Source organism: Haemaphysalis longicornis, unplaced genomic scaffold (assembly GCF_048455015.1).
Source record: "Haemaphysalis longicornis isolate Haplotype H1 unplaced genomic scaffold, Haemaphysalis longicornis Haplotype H1 scaffold_13, whole genome shotgun sequence".
Lineage (NCBI taxonomy): Eukaryota > Metazoa > Arthropoda > Arachnida > Ixodida > Ixodidae > Haemaphysalis > Haemaphysalis longicornis.
Window position 1 is genome coordinate 1,495,066 of NW_027526233.1, and position 21,252 is coordinate 1,516,317.

Consider the following 21,252-nt stretch of genomic DNA (forward strand, 5'->3'; position numbering starts at 1 on the left):
AGTCCTGAGCTGCTTCGCTTGAAATCAAGTTCAGCTCTCGTGGCTCCTTTTTTTTTTTTTTTTTTTGCCTTTGCAAAAAACAAATGCGCTTTTCTCAGCGCACAAGGCGCACGTTCGACTCTGTTTGTGGAATATAATATCGATGTATACTGACTAGCCAACAATTTCCCATTTTCATTATGGTCGTCGTCGTCGTCTCAACCACCTTTCACTCCAAAATATTGGATCTTCTGAGCTGCTAGTCTAGAGGTCTTTTACAAGCCGGGTAAGCCTACGGTTCTCTTCTTACCACGCCCGATTAATGATTGTTATTTCCCTAATTTCCTTAATCATAACTGTTACGTCGTCGTTAGCTTCAGTCACCTATTCCAATTACCCACTCCAATACTTGACGCTTGCCTAAACGTACAGAACTCTTCCATCATCTCTTTGGGGCCAATATCGAGCTCTCGTTTGAGGTAAGCCACCCCACTAGCAGTGCTCTGTTTTTCTCCACCAGTTATAATCATCATCGTAGACGCAGATCACAAAACCACGGCTGCCCGAATCACCGTTAGCGAAGCAAATTGAACAGCTTTGTGCGGCAGCGGCACAAGGAATAGTAAAGTGGGACAAAAGGGTCATTCTTACCTGCAGTGACAGAATAGTTAACGTGTGCGCACTTGGTAGCAAAGCTGGCAAACAAAGCTGCCGGCATCTAGGTTGGGGTTCCTACAGAGTTTTAGCAGAGCGGGCCAGCGGCCAGCGGACCGGAGCGGACGAGCGGACGAGCGGAGAGCCAGCGGAACGACGCACGCAAAAAATTCCCCCGCGCCTCCCCGAAGGGAATCGTGCAGAAATGCGAATGCATTGGGTGCACCGATGAGTGTGTTGCGAGTAATGGCGTAATTAATGAGGAGAGTGTGAACGTAATCATTTATTCATCAGCACCTGTTTGTGTTATCGTTGTACCTGACGGCCACAATCACTGCCTTGTGATCGCTAAAGTGCACGGTCAAAGGGTCTTTGAGAAGCATACGCGCGTGACACAGTTTCGCGTAAAGACCAGATCAATGCAACTCGCGTGAATGGTAGTGGGGCACGTGTCGAAGCCGGCAGAGAGACAATGCATAGAGTGCCTGGTCTGCATGTACTCGACCAGCCACTCGCCACTCTTCTTGCGCACGTCAACGTTGAAGTCGCCAACCAAGACTATGGGGTCAGAGGGCTTGGAGCGCACGCGCACGCTTTCCATAACCGCGTCCAGCTGCGCGGCAACGGTGTCTCGAGCCCCCGACTAAGAAATGCATTCGCATTTACGACGACGACGACGACGAAGGCAGAACTACGAGGCGCGAGCACACGTGCGCGCGCTCACGTGCGCTCGCTGTGGAGGAATGCAGGCGCACGCCGGCCAATAAATGCATTCGCATTTAAAAGAGTTTTAGCTGGGCGATCGGCTGCCGCCTCCAGCGGAGTGCGGTGCCTGCATGCCAGCGCTTCCGTACAACGCGCTGTTCTTCTCGTTTCCCACAAGACCCAGCAATGCGAAACAGACAATATTGTTACGAGGCGGGGATGCGGTAGAGAAAGAGGTATTTCAAGTATTCACACTATTTACAGGAGGAAAGGCTGGGCTGCCACTAACACCCACAAAAGACCTCGCCGTCTTCCTCTACCAACACCCGTCGCTGAACGTCCTGTTTTTGATTGTGCAGACATCGTTCGTCGTCTACTATTTGCCCCGGCGGAACGATCGGCGACGGCGAATCCATGAGAGACGGTTGGTAGGGCTTCAGCCGGACGACGTGGCCAATGTCCTTAGGCGGTACATGACTCGACGAGGGTGGAGAAACGGGGGAGATCTCATGCGTGGCATCGGTCACTTGACGCAGTACGCGATACGGGCCACAGTATCGGTGCAGCAATTTTTCAGAAAGCGGGTAGGTGTCCAGAGAAGAACAAGGGATGCCGGTGTAAAGCGGGCCACGCGGGGTTTGCGGTCGTAAATCGTCTTCTGAACTGCTTGCGAGAACGAAAGTCGGTGGCGGGCTATCTGCCGCGCATTATCAGCGCGAGTAATGGCTTCGCGGGAGTACACCGACCACCGTAGTGGTAGGTCGCCCGACGCGGGGAGGAGTGCGTGCAATGGTAGAGTAGGATCACGGCCATATAGGAGGTAGCATGGTGAATATCCGGCGGTATTATGCCGGGATTAATTATAAGCGAAATTCACATAAGGCAGCATGACGTCCCAGTCGCCATGATCGGCAGGAATTTAACAAGAGAGTATATATGTCAGGGTTCGATTGAGGCGTTCCGTAAGGCCGTTAGTTTGGGGGTGATATGCTGTAGATAGCTTATGTTTAGCAGAGCATGAGCGAAGGATATCGTGAATTACTTGGGAGAGGAAATAACGTCCGCGCTCAGTGAGCAACTGCCGAGGCGCCCATGCTGGAGAATTGAATCTCGAAGCAGAAAATCGACCACAACTGGTCGGCAAAGCCCGCGTGATTGCGTAGCGCGTGGCGTAATCGGTCCCGACAACCATCCACTTGCTTCCCGATGAGGACAAGGGAAAAGGGCCAAGCAGGTCCAGACCTACACGGAAGAAAGGTTCTGCCGGGATGTCAAGAGGCTAGAGTTGGCCCGCTGGAAGCGACGTTGGTGCTTTTCGGCGTTGGCACTGGTCGCAAGCCCTGACGTAGAGGCGTACGGAATGGTATAGGCCAGGCCAGAAGAAACGACGGCGGACTCGATCATAAGTGGGAGAGATCCTGATATTCCCAGCAGTCGGCATGTCGTGAAGGTGCTGGAGCACAGTGGATCACAAGTGCCTGGGAACAACAAGCAACAGCTCAGGACTGTCGGGACGGACATTGGGACGGTATAGGATGTTGTCACGGAGCAGAAATATTGCCCTTGAAGTGTCGGGTGAGGCCGAGTTAAGGTTTTCTATCGTAGTGCCGGGTCATTACGCTGCTCTTCCTTAATGTGATGAAGGCCAGATATAGTGCATAGAAATGCTGCACCGTCATCTTCATTGTCGTCGGGTGGGTCACAAAGTGGCGGTACAGGCAATCAGCGTCTTGATGCAAACGTCCAGATTTGTATTTTACATCAAATGTATACTCCTGCAGACGCAATGCCCACCGACCTATAGCCGCCTTACGGGGCCCTTTAGCGAAGAGAGCCAGCACAGTGCGTGACGGTCTGTCACGACCGTAAACGAGCGGCCGTGCAGGTAAGGACGGAACTTGGTCACTGACCACACAAGAGCGAGACATTCTCTTTCAGTGATTGAGTAGTTGCGCTCTGGGGTGGAAAGAAGGCGGCTAGCATAGGCGATAACACGTTCCAGTCCACCTTGTTGTTGCGCCAAGACCGCCCCGATACCGTAACCACTCCACTGGCAACCATGCGTACTTCTGTGGGAGCATGAGTATCAAAATGAGCCAGAAGTGGTGCATTGGTGAGCATGGAAATTAGGGTGGTAACAGCGGCCACTTGATCGGAGCAGGCCGGCAAGGGTTCGGGCAATGTGCGCAAAGTCCTTGATAAAGCGGCGAACTATGAACAGACTCCTAAAAAGCTTCTAACGTCTTCTGTTCAGCGTTGTTCCGGGAAGTTCTGGACTGCGCGTACTTTATTCGGGTCGGGTTGAGGTCCCCTGGCGTCGACGCGAGGTGTCCCAGGTTTGCGATTTGTCTACGGCCGAAATGACATTTTGTGGAATTACCCGCCCGTCGGAAAAGTGCCAGAGTCTCGGAAAGGTACTCGAGATGGGTGGCAAACGAAGGCGAGAAAGCGATAACATCATCCAAATAACAGAGGCATGTGGACCACTTAAAGCCCTGGAGCAGTGAGTCCACCATGAATTCAAATGTTGCTGGAGCGTTGCAGAGGCCAAAGGGCATCACCTTGAACTGATAAAGACCATCAGGTGTTACGAAGGCGGTCTTCTCACACTCCATTTCATCCACAGCAATTTGCCAATATCCCGACCGAAGGTCAATGGATGAAAAATACTTGGCTCCGTGGAGGAAGTCAAGCGCGTCGTCTATCCGCGGAAGGGGATAAACGTCCTTCTTCGTGACGGCATTAAGGTGTCGATAGTCCATGCAAAACCACCATGTGCCATCTTTTTTCTTGACTAGCACCACTGGTGAAGCCCATGGGCTGTAGGAAGGCTCAATGATATCCTTCGCCAGCGTCTTATCCCCTTCTTGTTGTATTATTCGCCTCTCAGCGTGGGAAACTCTGTACGGGCGTTTGTGAATGGGGCTAGCGCTCTCTGTATTGATTCGATGCGTGACCGACGAAGCTTTGCCTAAAGGGCGATCTTTGAGACCGAAAATGTCCCAACAGGAAGCCAGCAGGCGGCGGAGCTCATCGGACTCGGCAGGGAGGAGATCGGGAGCCAACATCGTCGAGTACGGCTCGGTCGGTGTGGGCGCGCAAGCAAAGTTATTGGCGGGGTGTTTTTGACAATCGGCAGTTAAACCAGAAAGGTTGTGCTCTCCTAAAGGGGACAGAACACCAGAACACCATGCCTTTTGGCAGCGATTGCACAGAAAAGCTGAAATTTAGAAACGGAAGAGATTCTCTGCTTTCCTTGATTCTGACAACTGTGTGTGGTAGTTTCACCCCGCGCTCCAGTGCAACGGCTGTGTTTGGCGAGACGACGTAATCCCCGACCGGTACAGGGGAGGAGAGGGACCGCGGGACATACGTGAATGCTTGAGGCGGTAAACGATCTTCGAGACAGCACAGATGCAGCAAGGGTTCTTTTATGGTGATTGGTGACACTGGAAGGTTGAGGTGGACGAGGCCGAGAGAACAATCGATTAGCGCTGAATGATCCGACAAAAAAAAAATTCCCCCGCACCTCCCCGAAGGGAATCGTGCAGAAATGCGAATGCATTGGGTGCACCGATGAGTGTGTTGCGAGTAATGGCGTAATTAATGACGAGAGTGCGAACGTAATCATTTATTCATCAGCACCTGTTTGCGTTATCGTTGTACCTGACGGCCACAATCACTGCCTTGTGATCGCTAAAGTGCACGGTCAAAGGGTCTTTGAGAAGCATACGCGCGTCACAGTTTCGCGTAAAGACCAGATCAATGCAACTCGCGTGAATGGTAGTGGGGCACGTGTCGAAGCCGGCAGAGAGACAATGAATAGAGTGCCTGGTCTGCATGTACTCGACCAGCCACTCGGCACTCTTCTTGCGCACCTCAACGTTGTAGTCGCCAACCAAGACTATGGAGTCAGAGGGTTAGGAGCGCACGCGCACACTTTCTATAGCCGCGTCCAGAAATGCATTCGCATTTACGACGACGACGACGACGAAGGCAGAATTACGAGGCGCGAGCGCACGTGCGCGCGCTCACGTGCGCTCGCGCTGGAGGAATGCAGGCGCACGCCGGCCAACGGAACAAGACAACCCCCGGCTAATAAATGTATTCGCATTTAAAAATCTTGGCCTAGAATAAGGTCATGGGTGCAGTGGTCTAAAACGGCGAACATGGCCAGCGAACATGTTGTGTCATGGCCAGCGATTGTGACGGCCGCGGTGCACATACCAGCGACCGCTGGGGTTTCTCCGTCAGCAACCCAGATACACGAAGGGGTTGGTGTCAAAACTTTTCGCAGGCGACACCGAAGCTTCGCACTCATGACCGATACATGCGCCCCTGTGCCAATGAGGGCACTCACATCGACACCATCAACTTTAACCTCCAACAAGTTTTTTTCGGCGCGCAGTGTTAGAGGATTTTCAGGTCGTCCGCAAAATGCAGCGTCACCTCCGGGGGCTGCATCCTCCAGATTTCCTGGGAGGGTCTCGAGTTGCTGGTCGGCGGGGTCGGCGAGGAAACGCGGCGTGGGGAACGGGACTGGCGACGCTGCGGCGATGGGGAACGACCGGGCCAGCGATTGTCGGCGGAATCGACCGTGTTCGGCTGGGGCTCACGGCGGGAGTAGAAGCGTCGAGGGGGGTCGTCAGGGTACCGGTAGAAGTTGTTCTGGCGGGGTGGAAATGAACGGCTCTGGCAGTATCGAGCGACGTGGCCTACATGTCTCCAGTTGAAACAGATCAGCCGGTCATCAAGAGTCCGCCATTCATCAACGAGACGACTCTTGAAACGTGGCGGCATATTGTCGCGTCAAGAGGTGCTGACGGGAGGACCATAACAAACACATGAGTGATTCACGGAGAAATCGGCTGCACCCCGAGGTTCAGCGGTTCTTCGCGCACAACTGCCTGTATGAGAGGTACAGGGGCCGCGCAGGAGTTCTGTGCTGCGTGCGGGAAGCAAGTTGGTGCCATTGCCTCAATCTCGCGACGTACGATTCTCGTGCTATTTTCCGGAGTTGAAGCCGTCCCGGTGGAAGGGCGCTGTCCTGCTGTGGGCTGGAGGTCATCTTTGCAGGAACAGGTCGCAGCCGTGTTAGGGAGCCGGGTGAATTTCTGAGCGATTCGGTGGCTTTTCACCTGCTTAAAGCGACGACATTCGGCGATAAGGGTGTCAACTTTATCGCAGTTCTTGTATACCCGGAGGTTAAAAGCATCGTCGGCTATGCCTTTTAACACGTGGCCCACTTTTTCTTCCTCCGACATCAGACGGTAGGCACAGGTCTTCGTGCGGCTTGTCGCCGCATTTCCGATGCATCCGTACGCGATGACGACGCACCGCCGCTCGCGCTAGAGGCAGCCATTTTGAATGCCGACGCGCGCTCGCTGGGCCGCTGGCGCGCTCAACTGCGATGGCTGAACAAGCGGGCAAGCGCGCAGCGTCTAAAGCCGCTGGCAGGGGGATGCAACTCCGTCGTTTTTCTGTCCTGTGACTGCAGCGATCCTAACGTTTGTGGGCTGTACTACATACGAGCATAAATGAACGTTGTTGTTGCATTTTATATTTATTAGCAGGTTACTTATTAATTACGGAGTTTTTAATGTGCAAGTGAACTTAAAAGTTGCAGTTCGAGATTGTGAAAATACGAGCGCCACCCGGAGTGGAAAACGGGAACCTCGCCTTTCTAATTCGCTCCGCTGAAAAGGGGCGTTTCTTGTCGCGCCCACAAGTATGCTACGATCTACGGTGTTCCGAAGGCCGTTTTTACCACCGTAAAGTTTGTTTCGTTGAAAGAGACGATTGAATGGATTCGCGCAGTCATCACAGATCGTGCTGTTCTGAGTGGTGTCAAAATTCTTCACGCCAGGCCGGCAAAAATTCTTTTGGATCCGGGCGCAAGAAAGGTACGACCTGCATGCTGCTCCTTTTGCTTTTCTACTCTTACACGAATTTGCAGGATGCGGTTGCAGCAGTAGCTTTAAAATATAAGTGAGCATACACGCGCAATATTTATTTTTTACATTCTTATTGTCGTCTTTGCCTCTTGAATTACGCATGAAATGCGCGGCACAGCATCTGGCAATTAATCCAATGACTACATTAGCTGCACACGTTTGTTTATACGTGCGTTATTGATTTAATGCGTTTCGACCGTGTGTTTCGCATTATGGCTTAAGTGATTGCATGGTATGCATATGCAGCAAAATGTATTCGTAGCAACGTATACAATAACTAATAAAACAGTGCGAGCTGATCCCCACTTTTTCTATTACCTTTTGATTGCCTGCGTTTAGTTTGTTTTCGTAGCATGCGTTGCTGTTGTTGTTATTATTATTATTAATATTATCGTCGTTATTTTAATTATTAGCAGTATTCTTGTTATAGTTATTATTATCAGCCTATCCACAGATGGAGGAAGGCATCTCCCATACACTTTTGGCTCAAAGGGTTCATATCGTGTTGTTAGCACTATGTTGACTAAGCAGTGACTACATAAACTATTTTAATGCGTTTCAATTTTATCTTCACGTGAATCCACGGCATGTAGCAGAATGAATTTGTCGCAATAAATATACAAACTAAGCAATTACTGTACATGTTTATATTAGATTCTTAACTATAATTCCGCCACTTATAATTTATAATTTACGCTTCAGTTCCGTGCTTCGAGCTTCAGCTTTAAGTACAAGAACGATGTATTCACGAGAACGCAGTTACAGCTATAAGCCGATAAATAATTAAACAATGCAGGTTTAACCTGTGCTAGTAATTTTTTACCGGTTTTTAAATAAGGTTTTTATAACCAGTTTACTGCAGTGCCGGAGAAATACTTGAGGAATACATTGTGCGCGAAAGTATATATGCATGAATAATTGTTTAGAGACCTGTGGGAGCGCTGCTTGTTTCTGCAGAAATGTATTTTGGATTAGGAGGAAAGGTGGGTCGTTGCCACCGAACATTATGATTGCAAAATTAGAAAAACGTATCCGCGTCTCTTAATATAAAGCTGATTTTGATTAAAAATTTGCCTTTACCATTGGTGTTGTCACAAGTCGTCTTTGTAGCCAAAATCAATTTAAGAAAGATTCCTAATATATCAGATAACGTTTATTTCTAATACAGATGCCAGTTTTCACTCAAAACGATCGTATGTGCGCCTGAAAGCAGCAATAAAGATAGCATTCATTCTAACCCAAATATACACCCGTGCTTGTTGATGTTCCAGATCTCGCGTTTGGCTGCAGTGTGCGAGGAGGGAGGACCTGGCTCATTTACCACCTCGCCAGATCTACAGCAGCTACCGGCTGTGTTCTGCCCTTTTCACCAGCAGAGACTACGCGGACCTTGGACAGACAAGGCACTGGACACATATGCACTGGCTGTATACCTAGTTATTAGCCTGCGGCCATGTACCATACACTTTTGTTTGCGACTAAAAGCGTAAAATATCCAATTTGTGTTTTTACTGTATGAATGGTACTAGGCAATAAACATTTAAAAAACTGTGCTCTCTATTCTTCTTTCGATTGTGTATACTAAAAAACCAAAACAACGTCGTACTTAGAACAAGTGGTGAAAAAAGAAGTGGATGCGCAATACTTCATCAATCAGAACGAAATAATTGCCCTTTTAATAATGTGGCGGGTTGCGCGACAGAAACAAGGTCATGTGCTGGCCATCTGAATATCTTCCACTCGCTCAATTTACCTTGCATGTGCGTCCCAATTGAATTTGGTGCTAAATCGCCTCCCCCCCCCCCCCATTGCTCGGCTTTTCAGTCCTCATGAAGATGGCGTATCCCAGTGCATGTCTGCAACGCGCCGCCATGTTTTTAGTACCGCCCCCTAAAACCAGGGGTTTGTACGGCGCTGCGAGCGAATATCGCGTCCCATGCACGGTATAGGAAGTTTCACTCCCCTGCCGCTGGCCTCATTAGCGTACTTACGCATGCGCAGTGGTGTCTCCGCTGGTCCGCACCATCCGCTCCGCTGCGCTGGCCGCTAGCCTGCTCTGCTAAAACTCTTACGAGGCCGATGTTACTTTTTCTAGCTTCGATCTCTTATTACGCTCCTAGAGGTAGTGGCGCTGGGGAAACACACCTCTTGTCATTTTTTTCTTTCCGCTTTTCTCTGGCGTGACTGGCGGCGCGCATGCGCGAAAAATGTCACCGCAGTTGCTGCTGCCGCACGGCGAGGCGGCGAGGCCGTGTAATGTAGTGGGAGATTTCTCGTGCGTGCTCTCTCGGACATTACATTGCTGCAAAAGGGACGCCAATAGCGCCAGGTTGAAGCGTAACACGCAGTATCTTTGAGTGCTGTCAGCGAAAGGTGAGAACCTCGTTCGTATTCCGCGAAGCAGAGCTGAAGGATAGGACTTGTGTTGTGCGTGTGCTGTGCTTGATGACGACAACCTTGTCTGTGTTGTATTGGGAATCAATGTTTCTCGCCAGACGTCGTGCTCGCGCGCGTGGCGCGGGTAAAGTCTTCAAGTGCTATTCGAGCTGGCGTCGTTACTGGCCAAGCGATCGCAGCGGAGCTGTCCCGGTGGAGGCAGCGAGCGGAGCCGCGGTTGCTGGGCGGCATGTAGAAAAGAAAGCTTTTTTTTCCTCCGTGCCGGGTGGGGATAAGGGGGGAGGGGGGGGAGTAGGGGCGTGGCAGGGATGGGTGTGGCAGAATCCAACCGGCATGACGAGAGAGCATCTCTACCCCTAGAGTTCCTGTATACAGCTCCCCCAGGGGAGCAGAGTTGCGCGCCCATCCGCCATCTTGCGTTCCAGATGATGCGGGAAAACCACCCGTCTCGCATGTACGAGCTGCCGACGGGCCACCGCGCCAGGTGGCAGCGGCGAGGAGGAGCGGAGCGGATAAAAACTGGTGCACAATATTCGTCTGTTTATCAGCTGAGCGGCCGCAGCTTCCGCCGCTTCCGCCGCTTCGCAAACGCCGAAGCTCAGTTGAGCAAATCTTACTGAATACAGGGTCTTGTGCGCAGCACTGAAAGTGGACTTTTCTGTCGAACTGGAACGCGCGGCATGTGACAGTCAGACGCGCAACTCTTACGCTATGCGATATACAGGAACTCTATCTCCCCACACAAGATGCGCCCCCTCGCATTGTTGCCATGGCAACTGCAACGCCTTCATGGCTAATGTGACGGGGCGTTGCTATGCCAACAATAACGCAATAATGTTTCCCCAGTCTCACAAGGGGAGAATATGGCGCTAGTACCAGAATTAGCCCGGACGCTGGGTTGAAGGCTCAGAGACCACCTCCGCTGTAATTTAGGCAACGCTGTCGCTGACGAACCCGCATACGCTGTACCTAGAAAGCCGGATCAAGATACTTTTCGTCCTTCGGGCCTCTTTCGATGGTCTTGTGCAGCCCACTGTTGCGGTAGTTGCGTTGATGAGCTTCCGGCTGACAGGTAGCAAAAGATTTGCTCGACCTGCAAAGGTCGAGCAAATTAGCGTCTGGGCACATGCAATTAGCGTCTGCGAACATGGTGGGGCTCTGCCGTACTTTATGCTGCGTTCCAATTCGCGGACAGCTTGGTAGACAGTCTACTAAGAAGTCTAACTATACGTCTAAAGGAATAAAATTGGAACGGCGCCGCGGTTGCAAACGCAACACCAGCGCAGACGACAGCGTCGGACAGCGTCGTAGCAGACATGTTGAGTTGAGCAAGCCGCAAGTTTCGTAACTAACATTACCGTTGTTATTACAAACGTTAGGTAATTTAAAAATTAGGCAAAGTCATCTTCATCACTAGTGAATTACACTAAATATTTAAGTAACGGAACAAGTGCTTTTGTTTCAACTTAAAAACGAAAAAAGGTGACGCTGGCGTCGTTTTTCAGTTTAGACAGGAAGGTAGCCTGCATCGTTGCTGACTTCGATGCTGTCTCCTCGAAGCAGTCTTCGTTGACTGCTTCGTTCGAATTGGAACGGGGCTTAACATTGCGTACTGTCTGCGAAGACGGCAACGAAGCTGTCTAAACGTTAAATTGGAACGCACCCCTACATTTCACAAGACGCTAAAATCAAAACAAATATACTACTCTCATCTGTTGCACCATTCTCGGCTCGATACTTTAAATTGCTCTTACGCTAATGGATAGACAATAACAGCGCTTAAAGTGGACGCAAGAAAGATTGACAAGACAAGGCGCTGACTAGCAACAACAAGGTGTATTTCATCGAAACGGAATATATACCCTCGAAGAAGGAAAACGCAGATACAAGGAAACATGACAAGCCATTCGTGGAGTGAAAGTCAGGCGTCGTTTACGACATTCCGCTGCCATGCGGGAGGTCCTACACGGGTCAAACAAGACGTTGTTGGAATGAGTGGCTGCGGAAAGATGCGGGCACTTACAAGAAAGGAACCGGTAGCAATCTCGCCGTACATTGCGTCAAGTGCAAGTGCACACCGAAATTCGACCAGACACGTGTGCTTCGAAGATACAAAGATCAGTGCGCCTGCGAGATCTTCGAGGCGCACGTCATCCACACGCGAAAGGATTCATCCGTCAGCAAGCCATCTATTCTTTTGCTACAAAAGGAGCATGATTATCTTGACCGATGACAACTTTCTTCGCGCGTGCCTATGTATGTGAATATAAGTTCTTAACAATCTCTTTATCTTTATCTGTTCCTTCTCTCTGCGTTTTTCTTCTCCGAGGGTATATATTCCGTTACGATGAAGTAAACCTTGTTGTTGCTAGTCAGCGCCTTGTCTTGTCAATCGTTCTTGCGTCCCGTTTCAGCGCTGTTATTGTCGGTCAAGTATGCACCAACACGCCCGCACCACGACGCTTTTTCAGCTAATAGATAGGCGGCACAACGCTACCGTTCTGCGGTAAAATGTGACAACTCCCAGAACTGTTGCAACAATGTGCAATGGTTGCACGTGATATTGCAACCATTTTCTGATATTCACGAATAAAAATGAATATAACAATCGGACGGTCCCGTAAAGCAGCCCAAGCACCATGCCGAACATCCGTTTCAAGCTTTAGGCTGTTTTATTTTCCTTCTTTTCTTACTTTGTTTGCTCATCTGACATCTCACTTTGTTTTGGTCTCCATCCAACTCCCGTAAGGACATCTCGTGTAGCCCAGCTGTAAACTATTATTAGCTGTTCTGGTGTAGAAAAAGAGGCACGCGTTCAATAGAAGCTTGTCATGGTGTGCTAATTGGTTGACTCACAACGCTATCATTTAAATAAAACAAAAAAAAAACAAGTCGGAACAATGTAAAAAAATCCGCCTCTTCCGTCTTTTGACTCATACCTAATGCCACATTTGAAATCAATCCTCCCTGGAGTATCGGATACGAACTGTTATCTGCGTTCGCAAAAGTCAACAGTATCGGGAAATCGTAAAAAATGTACAAAACAGATTCTGCACTTCCAAGTGCCGGCAGCTATCTATTTTTTTGTCTGCCAATTCTATCTCGGCCGAACGCGGAGCGTCTCTATCTTGTCATCAGTATTTCTTTCCAGGACATATTTGAAGTCGGTTTAATATCGCGGTGATAGAAATATTTAACAGTATCAACACAGTTAACACGTGTGAATTGGATTGTGAATTGCCTAAATAAAGTTTATTCAAACTTTATTTAGGCAGCCGAATGACGTGAAAGCCTTTCCGAAAAATTCTTCCAACGGTTCAATTGGGACACATGCCGACATCGTTTAGAATAACGTATTGCTAGGCGTGCTTGTTGCGGTCTACGAACATGACACCCAGCCCAAATAAACGACGCACGAGAAAGAGGATAAGGACAGCCGCCGCAACTCTTGCAACTGCGTATTAGCATGGACTAGCGCCGTGCATTTAGCGGCACAGCACAATTTATGCACGTGTCTCATTGAATACGATCCCGGCTGCCATATTGGTGCTGATAAGTAATTATCATGTTTAACTATCTTTTGTTTGTATTGAGCTGCACAAATGGTCATCACTTTAGATATACATCGCAGAACTTCCCGGCTGCTGTTTCCTAGTGTAGGGAACTCCCGCTGTGTATTGAAGTTTCCCGTGTGCTCGTAGGTGTTTATCTTAAACGGAACGTGCAACACTGTTTGAGCAGTGCAAGTAAACCTGCGGACGTTTAGCTTACACGTGCGGACGTGCACGTGAAGTGGTTAGCGCGCATATCGCTGTGAAAGACGCGTTAAAACCAACCGCGCTCTCTTCAGTTCTCCTCGTTATGCACCTCTGGCACGTTATGCACCCCTAAACGACGTTATTGAGGCCATGGCTGTCCGATTGTCCGTCCTTGGTCAATTTCGGGGCATATTTCTCGCATTTCCTGTGACAATCCGCCGTCGCCGGCGCTGTGTACGAACCTCTTCTATGCCTGAACCAGTACGCACAGTTTCGCCGTTTTTTTGTGTTTTGAGTGTGCGCCGAGATTGAGTGATGAGCTCAATACTTCCCTTTCAACCAGACCACTCGACCACAAATGTTTATTTCTATAAAAACGCCCTACGAGCCCGAGCATGCTTGTGAGCAGGCAGCCATGCCTGCTTTTTTGCGGCACCAGACCGGAAATAGACCCCTCCACGTTGCGGAGAAAAGGGGAAAACTCCCCGGCCTGTGACATATCGAAGGCCTCGGAAGAGTACGCTGCGAGCCGTCCCCCTTTCCGGTAGAGAGCGCGCACCTTTCGTCGCGTTTAGAACCACTAGAACAGGTGTCAGAGTATCGGCACTATTTTCTCTCATTGTTGAATGCTGCTGATAGCGGCCATTGGTCGAACCACACCACGTGACATTTGTTTACCCCGGAAGACCCATGGGCGCTGACATTTTGGTGCGTCTGTGTTGCCGCGTGCGCGCATTCTTCGATAAATCGTGATTCTCGAAGCGTAGTGTGGCTGTAGGACACGTTGGGAGTGAGTTTTGAACTCCAAGGCAGAGTAGCGATGCCGTGCTGCTTTGTACCGGGCTGTTTCGCCCGGCTGGGCGATGGAAAACGCCTGCTTCGCTTCCCCCTGCGAAAAAACGGCTGTGGGCTTGCGTAACTTACAGCCACTATATAAGCGTAGCTTATTTAGTGGCTCTGGTGTAACCTAGATCCACTAAATAAGCTGCGCCAGCGTAACCCAGCGTGACCCTGTCGCTCCAATGGGCTATCTCGAAATCCTTAAAGGGGCCCTGAAAGGCGTTTTGAGCACACTAAATTGACTAGCGAAATCGTTAGATTGGGTCGTCAACATCATCTGTGCCAAGTATTACTCTTTTACGCGCAGCGGAAAGCTCACACTTTTGTTGCAAAGTTTTTCGCTTTTTTCTCACCCTTTCCTTCGTGTTTTTGGACGCCGCCATCTTCACATGTCTACATCATCAATTCCCAGATGTTCGTCATGAGCTAGACATCCTGCTATTGGGCGGCTTTTTCACGCACTTCCGGCAAAGAGATGAGTCGTCTGCTCAGCGTTGGCTCGCCGGCTGATCTGCCAGCGGTGTGCCGGAGTGCTTGGACATTTTACGACAAACGAAACAAGTGTAAACAAACTCTTAACCGTTTGTATTGAATGCAACACGGCCATAACACGACATGAATATTCTCTTACCTGAGTACGTTCCATAAAGAAAGCGTTGAAGCCCGTGGCACTTCTTTCGTACAATCGCAAAGAACGCCCAGAGCCGAATGCCCGGGTTTGACGCATACAGTTTATTCAACTTCCAAACAATCCAGAGATGCGTTTCGAACGAACACAACGTCACAACATGCGTTGCAAGTCCGAACCGCGATTGACAGACGATGGGTTGCCTCCTCCTGCCCCTCGTAAATTCGGCACTCACCTCGCGCGCGGTTTGCGGGGACGAACAGCAAGTCACTTAACTCTGGCGCACAAGCCGAGACGGCTTTTAGCCACGCACACTGCATATACCCCATGCGAGGTTGAGAAGTACGCCTCTTGAGAAAGATAATCCAGACCATGGGAAGCACTATCCACCCGCAGAAGCACAACGTCGCATTTCATCGCGAAACAAAGGCGTACACAACACACACACCATCGCCTCCTGTAATGCCAAACGCATCTCGCACTTCCAAATGGGAGTGAGTAGTATGCCTGCAGTGCCCATATGCCGCGAGGTGGGGCCCCAAGCTGAACCGAGATCACGCAACCGTAACTGACTTCTAGCGGTTTGTGCCTTGTTGCCAGGGCAACCGATGTTTGATATTGTCAAAGAAATGCTGCTCGCTCCAGCGCTAGAAAGCTCAGAGCCGCGGCGGAGCATATTTTGCCAACGTTGCCGCTCTCCACCACGCGTCGCCCTAAGCTGAACTGGCGTTTTGTGCACGGGTTCTGTATAGGTTTAAAATCTCTTTTTCACATGCCGCCGGCAGAAATTACCACCGCCACAAAATAAGACCCCGCACTAGCGGGGCCACATCTGATACGGCGCTTTTGGATAAACAGTTCGCGGTGCATAAGGGGCATGAGGGACCGAGCGCACGGTCCTCTCCGAGCGGCTGCGAGTTCGCCGCCGATTAAAAGTCACGTGCTGCCCTTCAGCAACGCACACCGCGAAAGGGCAAGGCCAGGCCGCTGCACAAATGCGGCCAGATTTTTCGTTCGCTTTTCCAGCCTTGATCGGAGTGAGGGATTCAAGGTGTCAACAAAGCTTGCCCGTAGCAGACGGCGGTATGAGCAGCGCGATAGCGGAAGTACGTCACCGCCGAGGAGCGCAGCATCATGGGAGGGAAGGCCCGCTCGCCGTAAACAGCGGAGAGTAAGTTGAAAGGAGGAGGAAACGCGGCGCGACGATAATGCGCGGTTTTTGATTTACGATTTCTCAGCTAATACTCATCGCTTCAACAAAATTCTTGCGGGAGGAGATTGCTAATACATTGCTTTATTTGGTTACATGTACATCCACGCATCGGCGGAAGGTTTTTCAGGACCCCTTTAAAAAGTAAACACAGCTGTCGTGGTTGCCAAACGGCGCTCGGGCCGATTCCGCCCGTCAATGGCGGCCGCAAAAGGGCGCATGAAGCTGGCAACTCTGGCGTTAGGCATCAAAATGTCTGCCGCCGTGCGTCAGTGTCGTAACTCTAGCGTAGCTTATTTAGTGGTTCTAGTCGCGTTGTCCGGGAACGATTATGCGCGATTTCTCATCGCGCGTACTTTCGGTGATAGCGAACGGCTTTTCCTAATTCTTGCGGGAGGAGATTGCTGGGATAATAGACTTTACCCCAAAACACATCCCTATAGTAGTCGATGGTAAGTGCTGCAGGGCCCCTTTAAGTCGTACGAGTTGGCGGCCACTGTGAAATCAGCGCGCTTTCCCCTGTATGCACGTATACTCTGAGAAAGTGTAAGGGAGCGGAAAACATGTAGAAGTAGAGGCCTTTTACCTGGGCTTCTTCCTTTCTCCATTAAGAACGAAGTTTACTGCACCTATATGTTCGGCGTAATTTAATTATTCGTAGCGGGTTGCTCCGGGAACTTCCAGAAGACCATTAGCGACAATTTTTTTCCCCGTGAAAAGGAAATAACACCCTAAAATAATGCAATACGGGCACGCCAAACCACTTTTTATGAGCTGTGAATGCGACAGGATTAAAGTCTAGCTAAACGCACGATTCGCCTTGTTGCGCCTCGCGGTTTCGAAGGCCTTGGCTTCGTAATCTTGTCGCTGCGGACGCTTTGCTTCGCGATTCGCATTAATACTTTCGAATGGCTTCGCCCTGTTTCCGCCGTATTGCACCGCTGCTCTTTCATCATCGTCATCCCCATCATCAGCAACAGCCTAATTAGGTCCACTGCATGCTGCCGAGTAATGCGAGAGCTGATGACGATTGTGAATTTTGCTGTTTGTCTTTTCCCTCGAATCATCGTCTTGACACTAGCTTAGACGACCGCCTTTCGCAACTGCCGAGTTCAATATCGCGCTGTGGAACGCTTCGTGAAGGAGCCATTTTTCTATTGGGGACCCCAGTTTATTTTTCAGAAAGTAAATGACAAAGGAAGGGTACACTACGGATATTTTCTTGTGTAGTCAGAGGGCATACCTGCGAATAAGAGAGTTCCGGGGAGGATAGTATAGGGGGAGCGAATGGTACAAAAGAAAAGGGAGAGGTATCCGGACGCCGGCTTTTTCGCCCAAGCTCACTTTACCCACTGCCTGGAGAAGACTGGCCTTACCCAGCGGCTCTGGCCCGGACTGACATGCTACTGGCTGAGGCTGACGAACCCGGACTGACTCATCGTGCTCGCCTCCCGTCTTTTTGGTGCACACCACTTCGGCGGCCGCTGCTGTGGTCTGACATCGGCGTCGTAACCGAGTGATCGAAGAGAGGAAGAAAACGGGGGAGGAAAGTGTTGAGAAAGTTTGAGAAGGCATTATGCCGAGCCCGCACGAAACTCTCTTCGGTGGCGCCGCATGGCGAAAGTATGAGAGGGAGGCAGTGAGACATGGTGGGCGGGGGCGACGCGCTCCGAGATGACGCCATAGCAGCGCGTGAAGTAGTGCGCGATGGCGATGTGCTTACACTTCCTGAGTTCACGCCGCCTACGCAGAGGCTTACCATCTGCTGCGTCAGCGCACTGCAGCACTCAGAAGTAAGTGCTGAACAACGGGTGAGGAAACGGATGGATGTGCTTCGCGTTGCGTTGCACATCAGAACCACGTCACATCTGCGCGGGAGGTCCAAACGCAATTTGCAGCAACATGCTCGGCGGCAACGACGCGCTGCTAGATAACAGCCGAGTAGGGTGCGCCGCCGTGCGTTCGCTGATCACGCGATCACTTCGTGAGATGCAGCAGCTATGTGCCGTGACCGAGAAGACTGCAGTTCGCGCTGCGCACATTCTTCGCATTAGGGAGTATAGTAGTCGTCGGCCGGTTTTTTTTTATTATTATTCTTGTAGCCTCATACGGGCGCTTGTTTGGTTGGAGGTAGATGTTAAAAGATAGATGTCCTCCCTCTATGAGGAGGCTCCTCATAGATGTCCTCCCTCTATGAGGAGGCCCATAAACATTACCGTGCCGCTGTCACGTGACGAGGCCACGTGGCGCAGTGACGTCTGGCTTGACTATGATTTTATTTATTTATTTCGCTTTGTATCTCTTTCTATATATGTTTAACACTTTGCACTATCTTTTCATTCCCCTCCCTCGAACCGGGTTGCACGCCGGTGAGTTCCTGCTAAGCTCAATACTATCCCCAGTGCTCTTCCTTTCACTCGACCTAGAACCACTATGTCAGGTGTCACAGTATCGGCACTTTTTTCTGTCATTGCTTTACGCCGCCGACAGCGGCCATTGCTCGAACCGAGTCGCGTGACATTTGTTTACCCCGGAAGGCCCATGGGCGGTGACATTTTGGCGCCTCGGTGTTGCCGCGTGCGCGCTCTTGATAAGTCGCGATTTTCGGAGCACAGTGACGACAGTGTCCTAGCGTAACCTATAGCCACTTAAAAAGCGTAGCTTGATAATTGACTCTAGCGTAACCTATAGGAATTAAATAAGCTACGCTTTGCGCAACCGAGCCTGATCCTACCGCACCAGCGCGCTGTCTTTAAATCTTGGAAAAGCAAACACAAGTAAACATGGCTGCCAAACGGCGCGAGGACCAATTACGCCGGTCAATGTCATCGGTAATAGGGCGCATAAAGCTGGCCACCCTGGCGTGAGGCAGCAAAATGGCTGCCGCCGTGTTTCAGTGTTGGTACTCTTAAGCGTAGCTCACTGAGTGGTTCTAACACGAACCAAGAACGGCTCGTACCGCGGAAAGCCTCGTGGAATGGGCTGCTTCGTTCTGAGCACCTCCAAAAAAGCCGTTTGCTGTCACGGACGCCGGATGCCGGATTTTTTGCTCAATAGATGTTTTAAGATGTCATCATCATCATCACATGTTTAATATCCTTTTGTTACAGACCATGAGCCAATCACAAAAAGCTGCTGTTTCAAGCAGCTTGACGAGGTGGCTGGCCCAGTACTGGCAGCAATGATCGGCTCAGATTTGAACAGAAACGTAGAGTAATACACACTCACACACAGTATTCGTGTAACCTAATACAGCATGCACATAAAAAACGCAACAAGCAACTCGCACACACAAAAATAAAATGATAAAATGATAGCAAAAGAAGAGAAAACAGAAGAAAAGGTTCCACTCTCTGCAACTTCGTATATTCCAGTTGTGAAAATCAGTTTAAGAACAAAAGAAAGCAAATATCAGAGCGCATCAAAGAAACAAATCGTGAAAACATTTTCTTGACAAAACAGCAATATGAATGTTTTGCGCTTCAAATTTGTTGAGTAGTTGCGGAAGAACATAAGACAGTGGTCGCATGTCATAATTATTGCGTGGTATCGGTACAAACCAGGTATCGGTAAAGCGAGTATCATACAATCCCGTTTTCTTATTTAACTCAGATAGGCCAGCCAAATATCGATCGCAATTATTCACTCGTAGGCAAAATGAACGCGCTAAATGGTTGTCATAATAATTATTTCCTTTTATTATACGATACTGGCGAAATAATTCCGCTGTGGGATGCAAAGGCGGCACGTTTGCAATGATTCGCACAACTCTTTTCTGTAGCAGATAAACCGTGTTCAAATTCTTCATAGTAGTCGTTCCCCAGACTAAATAAGCATATCTGATATCTAGAGGAAACACTCGATAGTAACCATTGTATAATAAGCTCATCCATCCCTACGGCGATGATCAGGAGAACCTTAGGAGAAGCCAAAATCATCGATTGGGAGAAATACAGGAAAAGGTCATCTTCATTAGTGGAAATAACAAATATGAAACAATGGAGTAAAAAACTGAATAAAACATATCAGGACGCAACAAAAGCGGTGAAACGCACAAACTTAGAACCAAATATAGACAAACATTTACTACACATATGGAAAGCAAGGCGTAGTCTGGTCAAGAGGTGGAAAAGGCAAAAGCGCAACAAGAAGCTCAAGAACAACATAAAGGAAATGACAAGGAGAGCACGGGAATACGCAGACCAACTCGGACAACGAAATCGGGCTCAATTTTATAACTCCTTGAAGGGCACGTTGAGCACCTCAAAAACCTGGGCCATTCTCAGAAGCACGATTTTCCAAGTGAAAGTCCAAGCTTAAGCGCCTGCTCCGCCACTCCAGGTCATTTACTGCTTCTTGTACATCGTTAAGCACTCTGGGCCCTGCTTCGTTCTCGATTTTTTCCACGCGCTTCTTCAAGAATTTTACGTCCTTCTCCTGGCTATCCAGGCGCTGCTTAGCCTCGTTAAACTTCAGAGGCATGTTTTGAATTGACCACTCCATTTCATGTACGGTTTGCCTCAGAGGCATTATTTAGTTCGTCCAGCTTTCGAATGACCATAGACAATCGTTGTGAGACGCTGGGCGGGATCGTCTCCTTACCGGGTGTGTCTTCCTCGCTATCGCCTAATTTGCCCTCCCGACAGTCAGACCATTTCCAATGTTTTCGAACGGACGATTTTTTCGAGCGAAGCGAACGATCAGTCCCATCGCAACATGAGCCTACATGTAACTGCTAGAGCATTCGTTACACCAGATAACTGAGTCACCTTTTGCGCACAGTGGCTTTCCATAGATGTCGTCCTGATGACTGTACAGAATTCGGAAAATTAATCAACTACTGCTAGGGCAATTCATACGGTGAGTTTTTTTTCTTCACGCAGTTTAGCCAAGGCTACTTTTCCTAGTTTTATTTCGAAATGGGCCATCCTGGGCGAGCTTGCACTGCACTTCGTCAAATCTTTTTCTTGTTTTTTTTTTCACTAGATATTTGGCCGACGTGCCGGAAGCTACACCTGGGCCAAGACAGGACCCGTGGCGGATGAATTTTGATCACCGGTGGATTTTTAACTTGTGGTGAAGTCTCGACACACGGGCGTTCTCGTCTTTCCCCGCCGTGAAAACAGC

At 49.7% G+C, this 21,252-nt stretch overlaps 1 protein-coding gene across 6 annotated transcripts in view; it reads right to left on the reverse strand.

Annotated features, from left to right (window-relative positions):
• LOC144164202 (organic anion transporter 3-like) overlaps window positions 1-21,252 on the reverse strand; it is a 121,799-nt gene that overhangs the window by 67,744 nt on the left and 32,803 nt on the right. For 2 of the 6 annotated variants that reach the window (XM_077694715.1, XM_077694714.1), the window contains one exon: window positions 10,566-10,782. The exons of 3 other annotated variants lie outside the window; for them this stretch is intronic. The gene's annotated coding sequence lies outside the window, so the exon portion shown is untranslated. The remainder of the gene's footprint in view (window positions 1-10,565; window positions 10,783-21,252) is intronic. One more of the 6 variants, XM_077694716.1, reaches the window with a different exon arrangement.